At 27.1% G+C, this 13,852-nt stretch overlaps 1 long non-coding RNA gene across 2 annotated transcripts in view; it reads right to left on the bottom strand.

Moving 5' to 3' along the window:
* Positions 1–702: 702 nt before the first annotated feature.
* LOC119669121 overlaps positions 703–13,852 on the bottom strand; it is a 56,188-nt gene continuing 43,038 nt past the window's right edge. For both annotated transcript variants that reach the window (XR_005251570.1, XR_005251569.1), the window contains one exon: positions 703–784. This is a non-coding gene — a long non-coding RNA (uncharacterized LOC119669121). The remainder of the gene's footprint in view (positions 785–13,852) is intronic.

Raw genomic sequence — 13,852 nt, 5'->3', positions numbered from 1 at the left:
AATTTTATTCGCATTCATTATTGAGTCAACGACCTATTAAAAAGATACGAGAGTATGTGCCAGTTTATTATAAATTATATTGAAACCTGAATTTTACTTTGTGTCAATATTATTCTTTACAAGGTAAATCATTAAGTTTACTTAATATTAAAAAAAAATTATATTATTAATAGTAATAAAAAACATATTTAATGTCTCCAGTAAATTTTTTTTGCCATTGGGATTACAACAAATATATTTTCTAATGTAAATTTTTTATACATATGTAATATTTATACTTGTTTATTTACAATTTATTGACAGAAAATAATTTAATAAGATATTATATAAAAAAGTCATAGTTGAACTATATAGACATATATAGCAATTGGTTATATAAGAAATTTATATTTGTATATGCAATTTCAGTAAAAGGTTTATTAATCAATGCTAACATTTTCTGGAATTTAATGATGTATATATAATGACAGTTTTTTTAAATTAATTTTTCATACGACGACATACACCTTAAGTTTTTTTCTAACAAGTCCTATATCTTATTTATACATATATCTTATATTTTATCTTATACTTTATTTATAAAGTTTGATACATAATTTTTAATTAAAATAAGCAAATTAATTATTTTATTATTAATTATTTTATTATTATTTATATTACTCATTTGCATGTTTATTATACATAATAATAATATTTCATTATCTTAAATTTTAATATGATAGGCTATAACATATCATACCTTTAAAAGTGAGTTTCTTCTTATGGCATTATTTCCAGTTAATTTCTGAAAAAAGAAATAATAATAACAATTAATAAGATTTAGATTTCTACAAAAAGATTACATATATATATTGTAATTTTAAGATATGTATTAAATAATTTCAAATTAATATTTATTAATTTATAAATCACTAAATATATAAATCTGCGTATATTACTATTTAATAATTTTTAGTTAGATATACGGAAAAGCAGTCAAATTTTTCTTAAGTCATGTGATATATGGCAAATATTTAAAAAACATCATTTATTTATTTATCGACTTATATAATATGAAGAAATGCAATATTGAATATTTTTTTATAATATGAATTGAGCAAAATACACTCACTTTCCTCACTCATAAATATGTTTTAATTTTTATTAGATGTATTTATATGTGCATTTTAAATGATTTAAGCGATATATCAAAATAATTTATTATTCATTAATCAGTTGAGTAATATTTACTTATGGATATGTTGATTTGAAGAAGACAAAATTTATACACAATTTTACTTGTGATAATTACACGAAAAATCTACAATAAGTTATACTATAATAAATTTTCTAAAGACAGGGTTTATAGGTGTAATGAGTTTCTTATAGTCAAGAGTATATTAAAAAATATGTCCATGATATGGACATCAAAAAATATATCGACAAACAAGGTATTAGCTAAGAGTTAGTTAGATAAATAGATACCAGTGGCAGCACGTCTTACAAAGAGATACAGCTTACTTAGGTCCTTGTAATGGCTTATTGTTAGACCATAGATTTTTGAAGCACGGTAGCTGTTTCAAAAGGTTTTATATTGAAATTAAAAACCAATTTCACATTATAATGAAACGGACAAAGTTCCTATTCTATATTAACTCGTATATATGCGATGTAAAACAGACAATTAAAAAAGGGAGACTTTAAAGGTGATAAACGCCTTCTGATGAGTGCTAAAAATAAATTTTTGCTATTGACGAAATACTTTAATAATGTGTACTCATATTCCTATATATGCGATATAACATAGAAGAGGTATTTAAGGGTTTGACATTCTAAAGTGGATAAATACCGACTTATAAGTGCTCAAAATCAGTTTGTATTTTTAATAAAATGAATAATACATACATTCAGAAAAGTGTGCTCTAACCACATACTAGTTAAATTGACCTTATCATTTTGTTAGACAACTTTTAGGTCATGTGGTAAAGAAGATATAAACACTAACATATGGTATAGTTGAACTAAGAATTTTTTAATCTGAGATTTAGTTAAAATCTGGTTAAATCAACTAAATTATTTTTCTGAGTGTGTATATTAACTTCTATCTATGTGATATATGAGAGAGACTTAAGAGAGCTGACTCTAAAGTGGACATACATTTTTTGGTAAGTGCTAGGTAGTGGCTAAGCAGACGGCTGACATTATTCCCTTACTTCTTTGAACTACAGCTACGACAGAAGACAAAACTGGCATTACGGTTATGTTTTTGTTGATGTTTTCTAAGGCGAAATATATAAATTAATTGTATTCAGAATTGATAAACAACTTTTTTTATTCGTTCTGTTTAGCAAGGGTAATATATTAAAAGAAAGAAATCAGAAAATTAGAGATAGTAACTAATTTCAAAACAATTACCCGTATTGTAATAATTTTTGAAGGACATCCTTAAAAGTTTACAGTATATCAAGATATATGCGAGATTAGATCACATGTTTAATAATGATTTTTTCATATAAAATTTAATCTTAAATATTATATTTTCGCAAGAACAAAATTTTAAAATGAATTAATTTTAACCTTAAATCTGAAATTTTTTATGAATTTAAAGCTAGTCAAACTAATACAACAAAGTTATAAATATATATTCATATATAAATTGCATTAATTTTTATTTATTCGTTTTTTTCATAACGAAATTTTTAATTAAATTTTTTAAAATTTGTTTTTATTATTGCAATGTGATAATTAAAAAAAAGGTGCAAAATAAGTTTCAAATTAAAAACTGCAAGTATCTACAAAATATAATAGAAATAATTAAGCATAATAAAATAAGATATGTGGTATATAAAAAATATAAAAAGATATATATACTCAATGTCAGTGCTGAAGTGTCCAGGAAGTGTTTATGTTATTCAAATAAAAAATTTAATTAATTAAAGCTAATAGATATGTTAACACTCTGAAGCTTATCTTTTAAGTCTTTACCAATATCTGTCTGTAGTATAAAAAAAGAAAAAGATAAGAAAAAATGTGTAAAAGAAACTTCTTTATTGATTTCAAACTTAGCAAAAAGCGTTCATAATTATAATCCGAGGGAAAATTGTGCATTTAATCCTTTCTGACGTGCATAACTGCTATGCTTTGATATGCAATTTTTTGAATTTGTCAGTTTTCAAGATACTTTTGCAAAACTGAATAATTGCGACAGCGTAAACAGCTTTTTTTAGTTTGTAATTTTTTATTTCAAAACTTTAAAAAAAAAATAAAAAAAATACAAACAACTTTTAAACTTGTTTACAAATTTAAACTTCAAAGAATTCAAAATATTTTTGTGCTTTTCACAATTGAAAAATGCGTTTTAAATGTGCAAACATAAATATTTTTACGGTGTGTACTTGTTTGGCCACAGTTGCATTTAATGGTTATTTACAAGTCCATGTATTTAAATATATGGATATCTCATATCAGAATACTTGTTTACTTTCATTTTTATTATAATTAATTATGGTGTGCACTGATCTGATTAGTCTGTGATGAAAATGTGCCAAATTTAAGAATAAAGTATTTTTCTTATCTTGATTTCAGATTAGTTTCGATATAGGTAACTAATAAGTTTATTATCCCCGAACTTACGAAATAGATAACTAATAAGATTACTATTCCTAAATCTACTATTCTTGTCTGATATTAGAAAAGACTTGATAGTAACATTTCGATCTTCCTTCAAGGAGTTGATTGTCTTTTTTTTTTAGTTACGGATGCTAAACAACAATAAGAACTGCCGTGATCACAATGTTCTGATCTGAGGGAGTCAGTATTTTTTCTTCTATTTTTATATTTAAAAACGCGTCTCTCAGCATATCATATCAGTATATCATATTCTACATTGAGTTATATTATATGTTCGCTTAATCAATCGCTGAATTTTCAGATTTTCTATATAAACTGCATGTTGAACTATTGTTTCTTTTTCAATAAACCTTGTTTGGTGAGCTCTCATATTTTTCAATTCTATTCAATTCTATTCTTTTCAATGAGTTTTAATTGACAAATTCTACTACGTTCTGAATGTGTTTCTTTATTTTATTTTTAATGAGTTCTACTTGCTGAGCTGTCATATATTCCAAACGTTCTATATGTTATTCTTGTAGACGCGAATTAATTGTATTTGTGCACTTCCATGTCGCACAATCATAGAACAGGATCGACTTAACATTCAAGTTAAGACGATTCAAATTAAGTCTACAAGCCTTCTGCAATAAGTGCCCGCGTCAGATTTTTAACATATGGTGGCCTAACCGCTTCAGTGATGCTGACTTCTGGATCGGTACCAATCAGACCCTCGCACCTGTTGATATCTGCAAACGAAAATGGATTGGGCATATGCTCCGCAGACTAAACGAAAATATCGCACGTCAAGGACTTCGATGGTATCCTCAAGGCAGAGGTCGACGCATCGGCGCACTAGCAAGAACATGAAGAAGATCAATGCAATTAGAAATGGAAAAGCTGCAAATTACTCCTGGAATGACATCATCTGTGAATCGCGTAAGAGCGCGCTCAAAGAGAACGGTTGAGGCCCTATGCTCCACTAGGAGATGAGGATGACAGAATAGAATAGGTTGCTCTGTTGTTTCATTTTCAATGAGTTTTGTATACAAATCTGTCATATTTTCCATAAACTAACTGCAGATTACGCCATGTTTTTATCATTAATGACTCTCACTTGTACAGCACTCATATTGTTGAAATAAACTGCACCTTGTTCTGGTATCACACTTAAACTTATTAAATCGTTTTTTATAGCACAATTTACATAGAAGTGCTTATAGAGAGCAGAAAATTAAACGTAATCAGAAATAATTGTACAAGATTACGGCATAACAATTATATTAACCAATAACTGTTTAGCAAGTCACATGTTATGATATAAATTAAGTCGATATAATTATTCCCACATATTGAAAATATTTAAATTATTTGTAATTAAACTGGGCATTGCACTTATAGATTCTAAATTTCATAATATATGTCAGGTTTTTATACAATTAATTATTCACAAAAATGTTTAGTATTACAACATTAGCTGCATTTGTATATTATTAAAAGTATATTTTAACTTACCGGTTCTAGATTGTGGTTTATTATAATTTTGTGTAATATATATTAGATTTAATGTTCACGATTTTTAAAAAGAATGTGTACACGCCAAGCGAACTGAAACAGCTCAGTGCATTTTACTGTCGTTTTAAGCTCATTGAACCTCAGTATCAACGCTGTCGTCCATTTCAACAATCGTGGTACTTGGTAGCTCACCTTGAAAATCGGTTTAAGCACTACAATTCTTAATTTTAATCATAAACTGCAGCTCTCGTAATAATACTAATAAATCATTAATTAACATAATTACTAGGTTTGAACAAGTTTTAGGTTAGTTTACCATATGATAAGCATACTGTGAGTATGAAGTACTTCATGTGCGAAGTAATAGCATTTAATTATGATTCTTATAAATTAGATCAAGAAGCGTAAAGAATGCACGAAATTAAATTAGACTGAATGCAATATTTTAAAAAAATTTAATTACTTAAAATATATTTATTAAGAATTATTTAATTGCATTTTCTGTTTATCTAAATAGTTTTGTTTTTTTTATACTTATATAACTTAACATATTCAAGATGCTGCCTCCAACCTCTATTGTAATATGCTATCTACCCGTATATCAAGTATTTTATGCACAAATAAATTTTGAAACATACATTTACACAGTGGCGTACCCATGGGGTAATTGAGGGTATTGACCCCTTGACAATATGATTTACAGATAGTACAAACTATGAACATTTATAAAATAAATGGTTTTTAGTATAACCCCACCTCTCTTAGCTCAATCATAGCTACGCCACTGTTTAAATTTGCTTTTATTCCTATTACCAAGTATAATAATAATTTAATAATGAAACATAGAAAACTGACGAAAGATACTGTTGCTGTTGTCATCACTCTATTTCTTTATATTTGAACCTAAAGACTGCCTTTATACTTTTTATATTGTTTTGGATACAAATTGTTATGATTGCTTAATAAAAATTTATTGTTTGACTGTCTATTAATGAAATAAATTAATTGTTGAGCAATTATGACACAGCAGTATTTACACAGTTGTTCATTAAAATTTATTTTTTATATAGATCGTTTAGTTTTGTTTGACACTACTACCACAAATCACAATCTTAATTATCCAAATGAGACAAATATTGACATTAATTTAATCAACGGAATTTATTAATTAATAAAAAGCTGTATAAGACGAAATATCAAAAATATGTGGTTAAATAAATATACAAATAAAATAGTTAAGTTAGTAAATACTAGTAAAGTATTTATTTTCGTGTTGTCAGTTTTTATGCTATTATTAATAATATTTAATAGACACATGTATTTTAAAATGCCTCAGATATGGGTAATGTTTCTATTTCAATTATTTTTACTTTTTACAAATTAAAATATTTTAATAATTTATTGCTTATATTTAGCCTAAAGGGTATCAGGAACTTTTTATCTGAAGTATACGTAGGTGAATTTAAGCTGTCTGGAAAGGTGTTTCATCATTCTCATATACTATAATTATAAACGGTATAGATGCAAATTTTCACTATCATAGGCTTTATAGTTTTCTGTCGAAACTAAGTATTTTGAGTTTACTGTATTTAGTCCTTCGTATATAAGCTTGAAAAATTATATATGATTGCATTTGTTGTTTTTGTATTTGATTCTTTTAAGATCGTGTTACTTACCCGTAAAAAGAATTGGAAAAAAATATATGTTGACATGTATTATCAGAATCGTGATTATTACAAAAAATATTATTTTAAGAAATATACAAACATATGAGTAATAATAAACATTTGGACTTTATACGCATTATTACTGATCTAAAAAAAACCAGGTCTAAAAATCAACTGATACAAGTGATTGTATCAAATGCCGACCTTAAAATCTGGTTTGCTCATTATAAAAGCTGAAAATAGTAAACCAAACAAAATTTTTAAAAGTACTGGTTTTCAGAATGCTAAGGTGGAAGTTTAATATACATACCAAGGTATATAACATATTAGCTGTGAACTATAATAGTAAATCGTTGGAAAAAAATAGGCGTTATAGTGAAATATTTTGTTGCCAGTACGTAATGAAAATTTGAAAAGTTCTATTGAAAAGTTCTATTGAAACTGTTCCTTTTACTATTATTAAAGTCCGATTATATGGCTTATATTACTCAGAAGTACGGATGCTGAATATCAATGCAGAAGGATTAAGAGTTTTCGGGTGCAAAAAAATTGTTAGTCATATTTACTTTAATGGTGAGTAACGTTCTTGATAGAAAGATTAGTTTTATAAGTTATACCCGAATACTGACATAGTCAAACGAATAAATTTCTAACAGTTAGTTTCAATCCAATCGAATCAGAATGCCACTTCAGCTAAATAATAGTTCACAACGGAATGATTTAGCGAAATTCGCTGAAGAGGTAGACCGTCGATGAGATGAAAAGATGAAGAACTCGATAATGGGCAGCAACTTTATATATTTAATTGGCTCTAAAATCGACATATCATAATAATGTCCAATTAAGTAAGTAAATCTAATTTGATCGATTTTAATATTGTAAGATTATTACTTTGGTGATGTTATCTAGACATATGAAATAAAGTTTAAATGCGGTGCTGTCGTTATAACTGTGTCTATGAGAGCTATTCAATTAAAGGGCATTTTAAATTAATTTAGTTCATTTTTCCGGTTTAATTTCTAAGCTTATTTCTGGAAGATGTTAACAAAACAGTATTAATGAGGGTATTGCAAGCTTTTCTATATATTGATGAATATTATTTATAACACCCAATATTTAATATTTAAATAAATACAAACAATTTGAATTTTAAATAAAAAAGATTGCACTGACTCAAAAAGTTGTGGTTGGAATTTAAAGTTCTTATTCTAAGATTGTATTATTAACTTTTAAATATAAACGAGTTTAGTAATATTTAAATGGACAACACAAAATAAAATGTCCCTTGTTGTGATTTAAGTTGTAGTTGATCGTTTTAGATTCTAATTTTTTGTGTTAGGATAGTCATCATTTATGGAATGTTGGTCCGTAGTAATGTTGTTTAACAGGAGCTTTACTCACACTTGCTCATCAAGCACTCAGATAAAATCCCCAGAGAAGTGGCCGTCGTGTTGGGTGGCCCGCTAGAACATGGCGAAGGGCTGTCGATACCGAATTGCAAGCAGCAAATTATTCTTGGAATGATTTCAGCTGAGAAGTACGCAGTAGAGTTCGACACAAAAGTATGATGGAAGCCCCATGCTACACTGGTAGCAATGGATAATAGAAGAAGAAACTTAGATTAAATCATTTGCAAGTATAGAGAAGGCATTAAGAATAATATCATAAAGCGGATTCTTTTCTAATAAATGAAAGTGATTTAACATTTATTTAGTTTGTGCTTAAGGTTATATATGTATCATACCTAAATTCGTAAATAAACTACGTGGATAATTTATAGTGATAAGAAATTAGTAATGAAAATTGTGACCCCAATTTCATCTATCTAATAAAGCCCGGTAATAAGATATAATTATTGTAATAACACATAGTGTCTTCTAGCTTCAAAAATTTGTAATTTTGATCTCTTTATAACATTGTATAATTAGTAAAACTTTTGAGACAAATAGAGACAAATAAACATTTGGACTATAGTATTTAAATTCTTCCATGTTTTTGAAACGATAAATTAACTTCGTATAAATTTCTGCTTCTGCTGAAAACATGATTACTTCCTTCTCTGGAAACATGATTATTTCTTTCCCTTATGGCTTTATAAAGCCAGTAATCGCTAATATGTTCAATTTATGATTCCATATCGACTACAAACGTATGACTGTAGCTTTCATAAATATTATTGTAATAAAATATTACGTATGATGCCCAAGTTAAGTTGATTTGCCAAATATTAGAATATTATATTATAATGCTAGATAGTTATGCATTTAATTTTTTTTTAATTTAGCACCGAAGTACACTTATCTGTATTCTTTGTTCGTATTATATTTGAATAAACTATAATTCCAATGATTTCAACTATGCAAACGAAAAAAAAAATATGTAAAGTAAAAATCGGAACTGCAATTTATCTGTACTTAAACTTTTATAGAAAATTAAAACAATGCTTGAACTATCCCAGCCATAGTGCAACCTATCTTACGTTATACTCTTACCGTATTTCCTCTAACTCTGCTCGAATGCAGGCTGCTGTTTGTATATAAAAAACGTGCTGACATTGTACCAGCAAATATAAAAAATAATTGCAGCAACATAACTATTGCAACTGAAAAGCAACAACAACAACTTTGCAACTGCAACGATTTATTAAATTTGCTTTCATGATGTGCTCCAGAGAATTTATTTGGTGGCATTAGTACCGAGTGGAGGAAAAGTATTTGATTGTGTTGCATTTGTAGCATTTGTTGCCGTTGCAATAGAAGATGTTGGCTGATATGGCCCCAAGTGGCATTGTAACGTTATTGGCCTTTGGGTGAAATTCTTGTGTGTCTTGGAAAAGATTTTTAGTACGAGGAGAAGGAAATAATTAGTTTGTGTTTTGGTTGTTTGTGGGATAATCTGAAATCGCTAAATTGTTGCAAATGTAATTTTATTGCATGAGACAGCATTAACCGTTGTCATGAATGCTGTTGAAGAGTACTAAAATATACTAATGTATCTAAGTCTATTATTACTAATTAGATCTACTTTTAATAACATTTTTAATTAATGTAATTTGTAATTTTCAAGTAGAGCAGGGCAGACCCTATCTTTAAATAGTTCATGAAACTATTCATGCGGTGTAATTATTTTTTAGCTATCATAAATTTTTTATTGCACTAGTTGCACAAATATTCGATGTGTGTAAGACAGGTTATATAATAGACAGTAAATTAACTTCAAAAAGGAAATGAACTATTGAAATTAATTAAAATTTAATTAAAACAAATTACAATTATTGATCAACACAATTAAATTTTTGGTATTATTTAACACCAAAAACTTTTAACGTGCATATAAGTTAGAACCCTGCTTGCATGACAAGGATCTAAACATGAGAAAGAAAATTCGTATACAAAACAACTGGAGTTTTCGAATCAAACTGGAACAACAAATTTTAAATTGGTTTTAAAGCTGAAATAGAATATGTGTATATTTCCATAAGAGATATAATTTTTGTTGTTGTACTGCATTTACTGCAATATGTTATGAAATCACTAATTTAGATATACAAAATAAAGTTTATTGAGTTCATTTATCCAGTTTCTTAAATATGAATAGAAATCAAAGGAAATATATATACTATAGGTATTGATGTGTGTCGATCTTTTAAGGAAGGGCTTAAAAGATGGTGTTATGTGTAGACTCCATGAAATGGAAAGAAAAACACTTTCCGATATTACATGTTCTAATTTTTCATAATGGGCCAAGTACCACCATAAGGTTTTCATTGAAACAAATGAGGTCTAGTGGAAAAGTATCGATAGTAAAGAAAGGGACAGTATTTTCAAACTATCAATAGATAATTGATAGACATACCATTTTATTTATTATATGCCAGGCACGGACACAGTAAGACACAAATTTATTTATTTAAGTTTTTTTATTAATTAAATATTATTTAAAATGTTGATAATAGTAATTTGTTGATTACATATATAATATGACTTAATATATTAATTAAATATAAAAAAAATTTGAACAAAAATTTATTTAAAAAAATTATATTTTCAAAGTTTATTTTTTTTATTATTTTAAAACTATAGATTGATACACCATTTTAAAAATAAAAATAAATATAATATTAATATTAATTATATTTAAATATTAAATAAAATTTAAAGAAATAGTATAATGTTTATTGAATGGATATAAAAAAATTTTAAAAAATTTTAAAAAAATTTTATTGGAAACCCATAGATATTATGTCAACTTACCAAAATTCTTCATAGTTTATTTTTTTGATAAAAAAGCCATTTTTAATTGCGGTACCGGATTGTACTAAGCTTATTGTGAACAGAATTGTCACAATTTCTTGTCTATATAAAATTTTTTTTGAAGTTTCTAAGATTTAAATAAGTATTTGAAAATCCATTTGTAACGCTAAAAAATGTAAAATTAAAAATAGAATAGATGGTTAGTTTTTAGAAGTCTTGACCTGAGAAATATTGTAATATTTATTAATAGGTGTAATTTATGTTGGTAAGCTAAAAAGACTCTTTTCTGGAATAGGACAATAGATGTCATCGTTTGCGGAGTACCATTTTTCTTTCTGATAACAAAAATATGTATCCTCCTATGTCAAAAATATATTATTCGTACCTATATCTACTACAGAGTTAAGAAAGTATACATTCTTATTCTATATTAAGATCAATAAAAGTTAGATGTTAAACCAGTTGATAAACAACTATACTAGATAAATAAAACTTTATACTTTCGTACTAAATCTAAATAAATATTTTTAATTTTTATTATGAGAAAAAGAATGAAAAATAATATCTATGTTAATAATTTCACATCTTCTACGTTTGAGTATTCCTAGAAATATTTTTTTTATTCTTTCTTTATCTTTATGGTCAAACGAAAAGAGTAGGTAATTGAATTGTTAAATATTATATCTTTAACAATTAACAATTTGTTATAACAAATGAATTTATATTTTTAATTAATTAGTAAAAAATGACAGAATACAAAAAAAAACCATGTAATTAAAATTATAGATATACTTTTACATAAATATGAAAATATGAAATACAAAAACAAATAATTGCACAGTTAAGTATATACTCGTATAACAAATGTGAAGTATGTATTTAAGGGGCTAGCGAATGTATCTTTAAACTACATATATATGCATGTTTAGCCTTAGGTAGTAGCCATAAAAAAATAGCCATAATAATTTCACTTGAACAACAATTAATTTCGGTGAGGCTCTGATTTGTGCCGCTTAGGCGACAATCATGCTTCAAGGCGTATAAATCCCAACCGAGCAAAAATTAACGTTCATTGACTTTTGACCTGAGTTCCAAAAAAAAAGACTAAGCGTAAATTGTCTTTTATTTTATATAATTAATTAATTGAGAAAAAAAAATAAAACAAAAAAACTGAAATTTTTATCTACGCGCATTTCATAGTATGTGTATCTGAATGGTTTGCTTAGATGTCGTATCTGAAATGTCATTGACGCAAGTTGCGCTCATAGTGTTATATGCCACAAAGGCCGTTTGAGCTATAATTTTTCAAATGATTTTCAATTACGCAAAGAGTAAAAGTGTTAATATACAAAACAAAAAAAAAAATTATTTAAAAGTTGTAGTAACCACAAATTTATCTACGATTTGTTTAAATAACTATTGATGAATAAAATGATGCGATTTGAAATGATCAATCATGGATTGAAAAAATGTAATGAATGATGTGTAGGCAAGTTTTTGTATCCTTTTGTAAAATTTAAAGTTGAGTTTCAACTTTCTTATTGCAATTGAAATAATTGCATTTGAAATTAAGTAAGATTGACAATAAATTTAAATTAATAACTTAGTGATAAATTGTTTCAACAAAGATGTATGTAGTGTGTTTCATTACTTAATGATATATTTTCAAGGGATTATAGGTGCCAAAAAACAAAACGATTAGTCATAAAAACCTTAATATCTTTAAGATGACATCGAAAAAACATGACTGTGTTAATTTAGAAATCGCCCTTTATTCTCATAATTAATTTTTTGCTTAGTTTTTTTTTTACTGGCATTAGATATCATAAATGGTCTTTTTTAATTTTCATGTCTTTTAAAGCTTCAGTTTTTACAAACTATAAAATGTATTATACATGAACTGCTTACTATAGAAAGGTACTTAAGTGAGTTCATTGATGGTTTTAGTCACTCATAGGAACATCTCAATTCCCTATGCAAAAAGTTATTTAATGCTATAATTTGTTACGCTACGATCAGAAGCGTATGTATGAGGAACTTACTTATTTATTTGATCATAACAACCCGTTATGCGGTTTCGGGTTGACGCAGCGTGTATTTCCAGGCGCCTCTACAGCGGGCATGCCTTATCCAGTCTCGTATATCAAGTTTGGTTAGTGATCACTTCACCGGAGACATGGTCACCGGTTATCACGGTCTTCCTTCAACTATTGCTTCAAATGCATTTTTATTGAAGCAGCTTTATCCCTTCTCATGGCATGAAAAAGTCAACGAATCCGTTGGATGTTAATTTGCTGAATTATATTAATGTCGTGATAAAGCTCGAAGGACCCGTGGTTCATTTGTATGCAGTAGTCATCGCCCACTCATAGAGGACCAAAGAGGAACACTTTCTTCTAATTTCCTAAAAATTGGTGGCGCATGACTTAGGCTCTTTTTATTATAAAGTAGAAACAACAAAAATTATTTCTTCTATTTTCGAAAAAGTTTAATCTTCAATTTAGAATTATTTCGTCGTAAAATAAAGTGCTTTGAAGCTAAACGCTTGAACCAATTGCACAGAATTATCGAACAAATAGATATTCGGTTTCAGAACAAAACAAACCTTTTGAATACTGTTCAAGTTTTGGATTAACTCTGGGTTGTGTGACTGATAAACAAAATTAACAATCCTTCCTGAAGATGTGAATAAGTGCTTTCATTCATATGTAGCTATTAGAAAATTCAAATAAATGCAATTATTTTGTCTCAAGATCCGTTTCTTTAAATGATCTACACTTATGATCATCTACTTTCGGGCATGACACTACATTCTTAGTACACACAGCG

Source organism: Teleopsis dalmanni, chromosome 1 (genome assembly GCF_002237135.1).
Source record: "Teleopsis dalmanni isolate 2A chromosome 1, ASM223713v2, whole genome shotgun sequence".
Taxonomy (NCBI): Eukaryota; Metazoa; Arthropoda; class Insecta; order Diptera; family Diopsidae; genus Teleopsis; species Teleopsis dalmanni.
The sequence above is the reverse complement of the archived record's forward strand: the minus strand, read 5'-3'. Positions and strand labels throughout refer to the sequence as shown.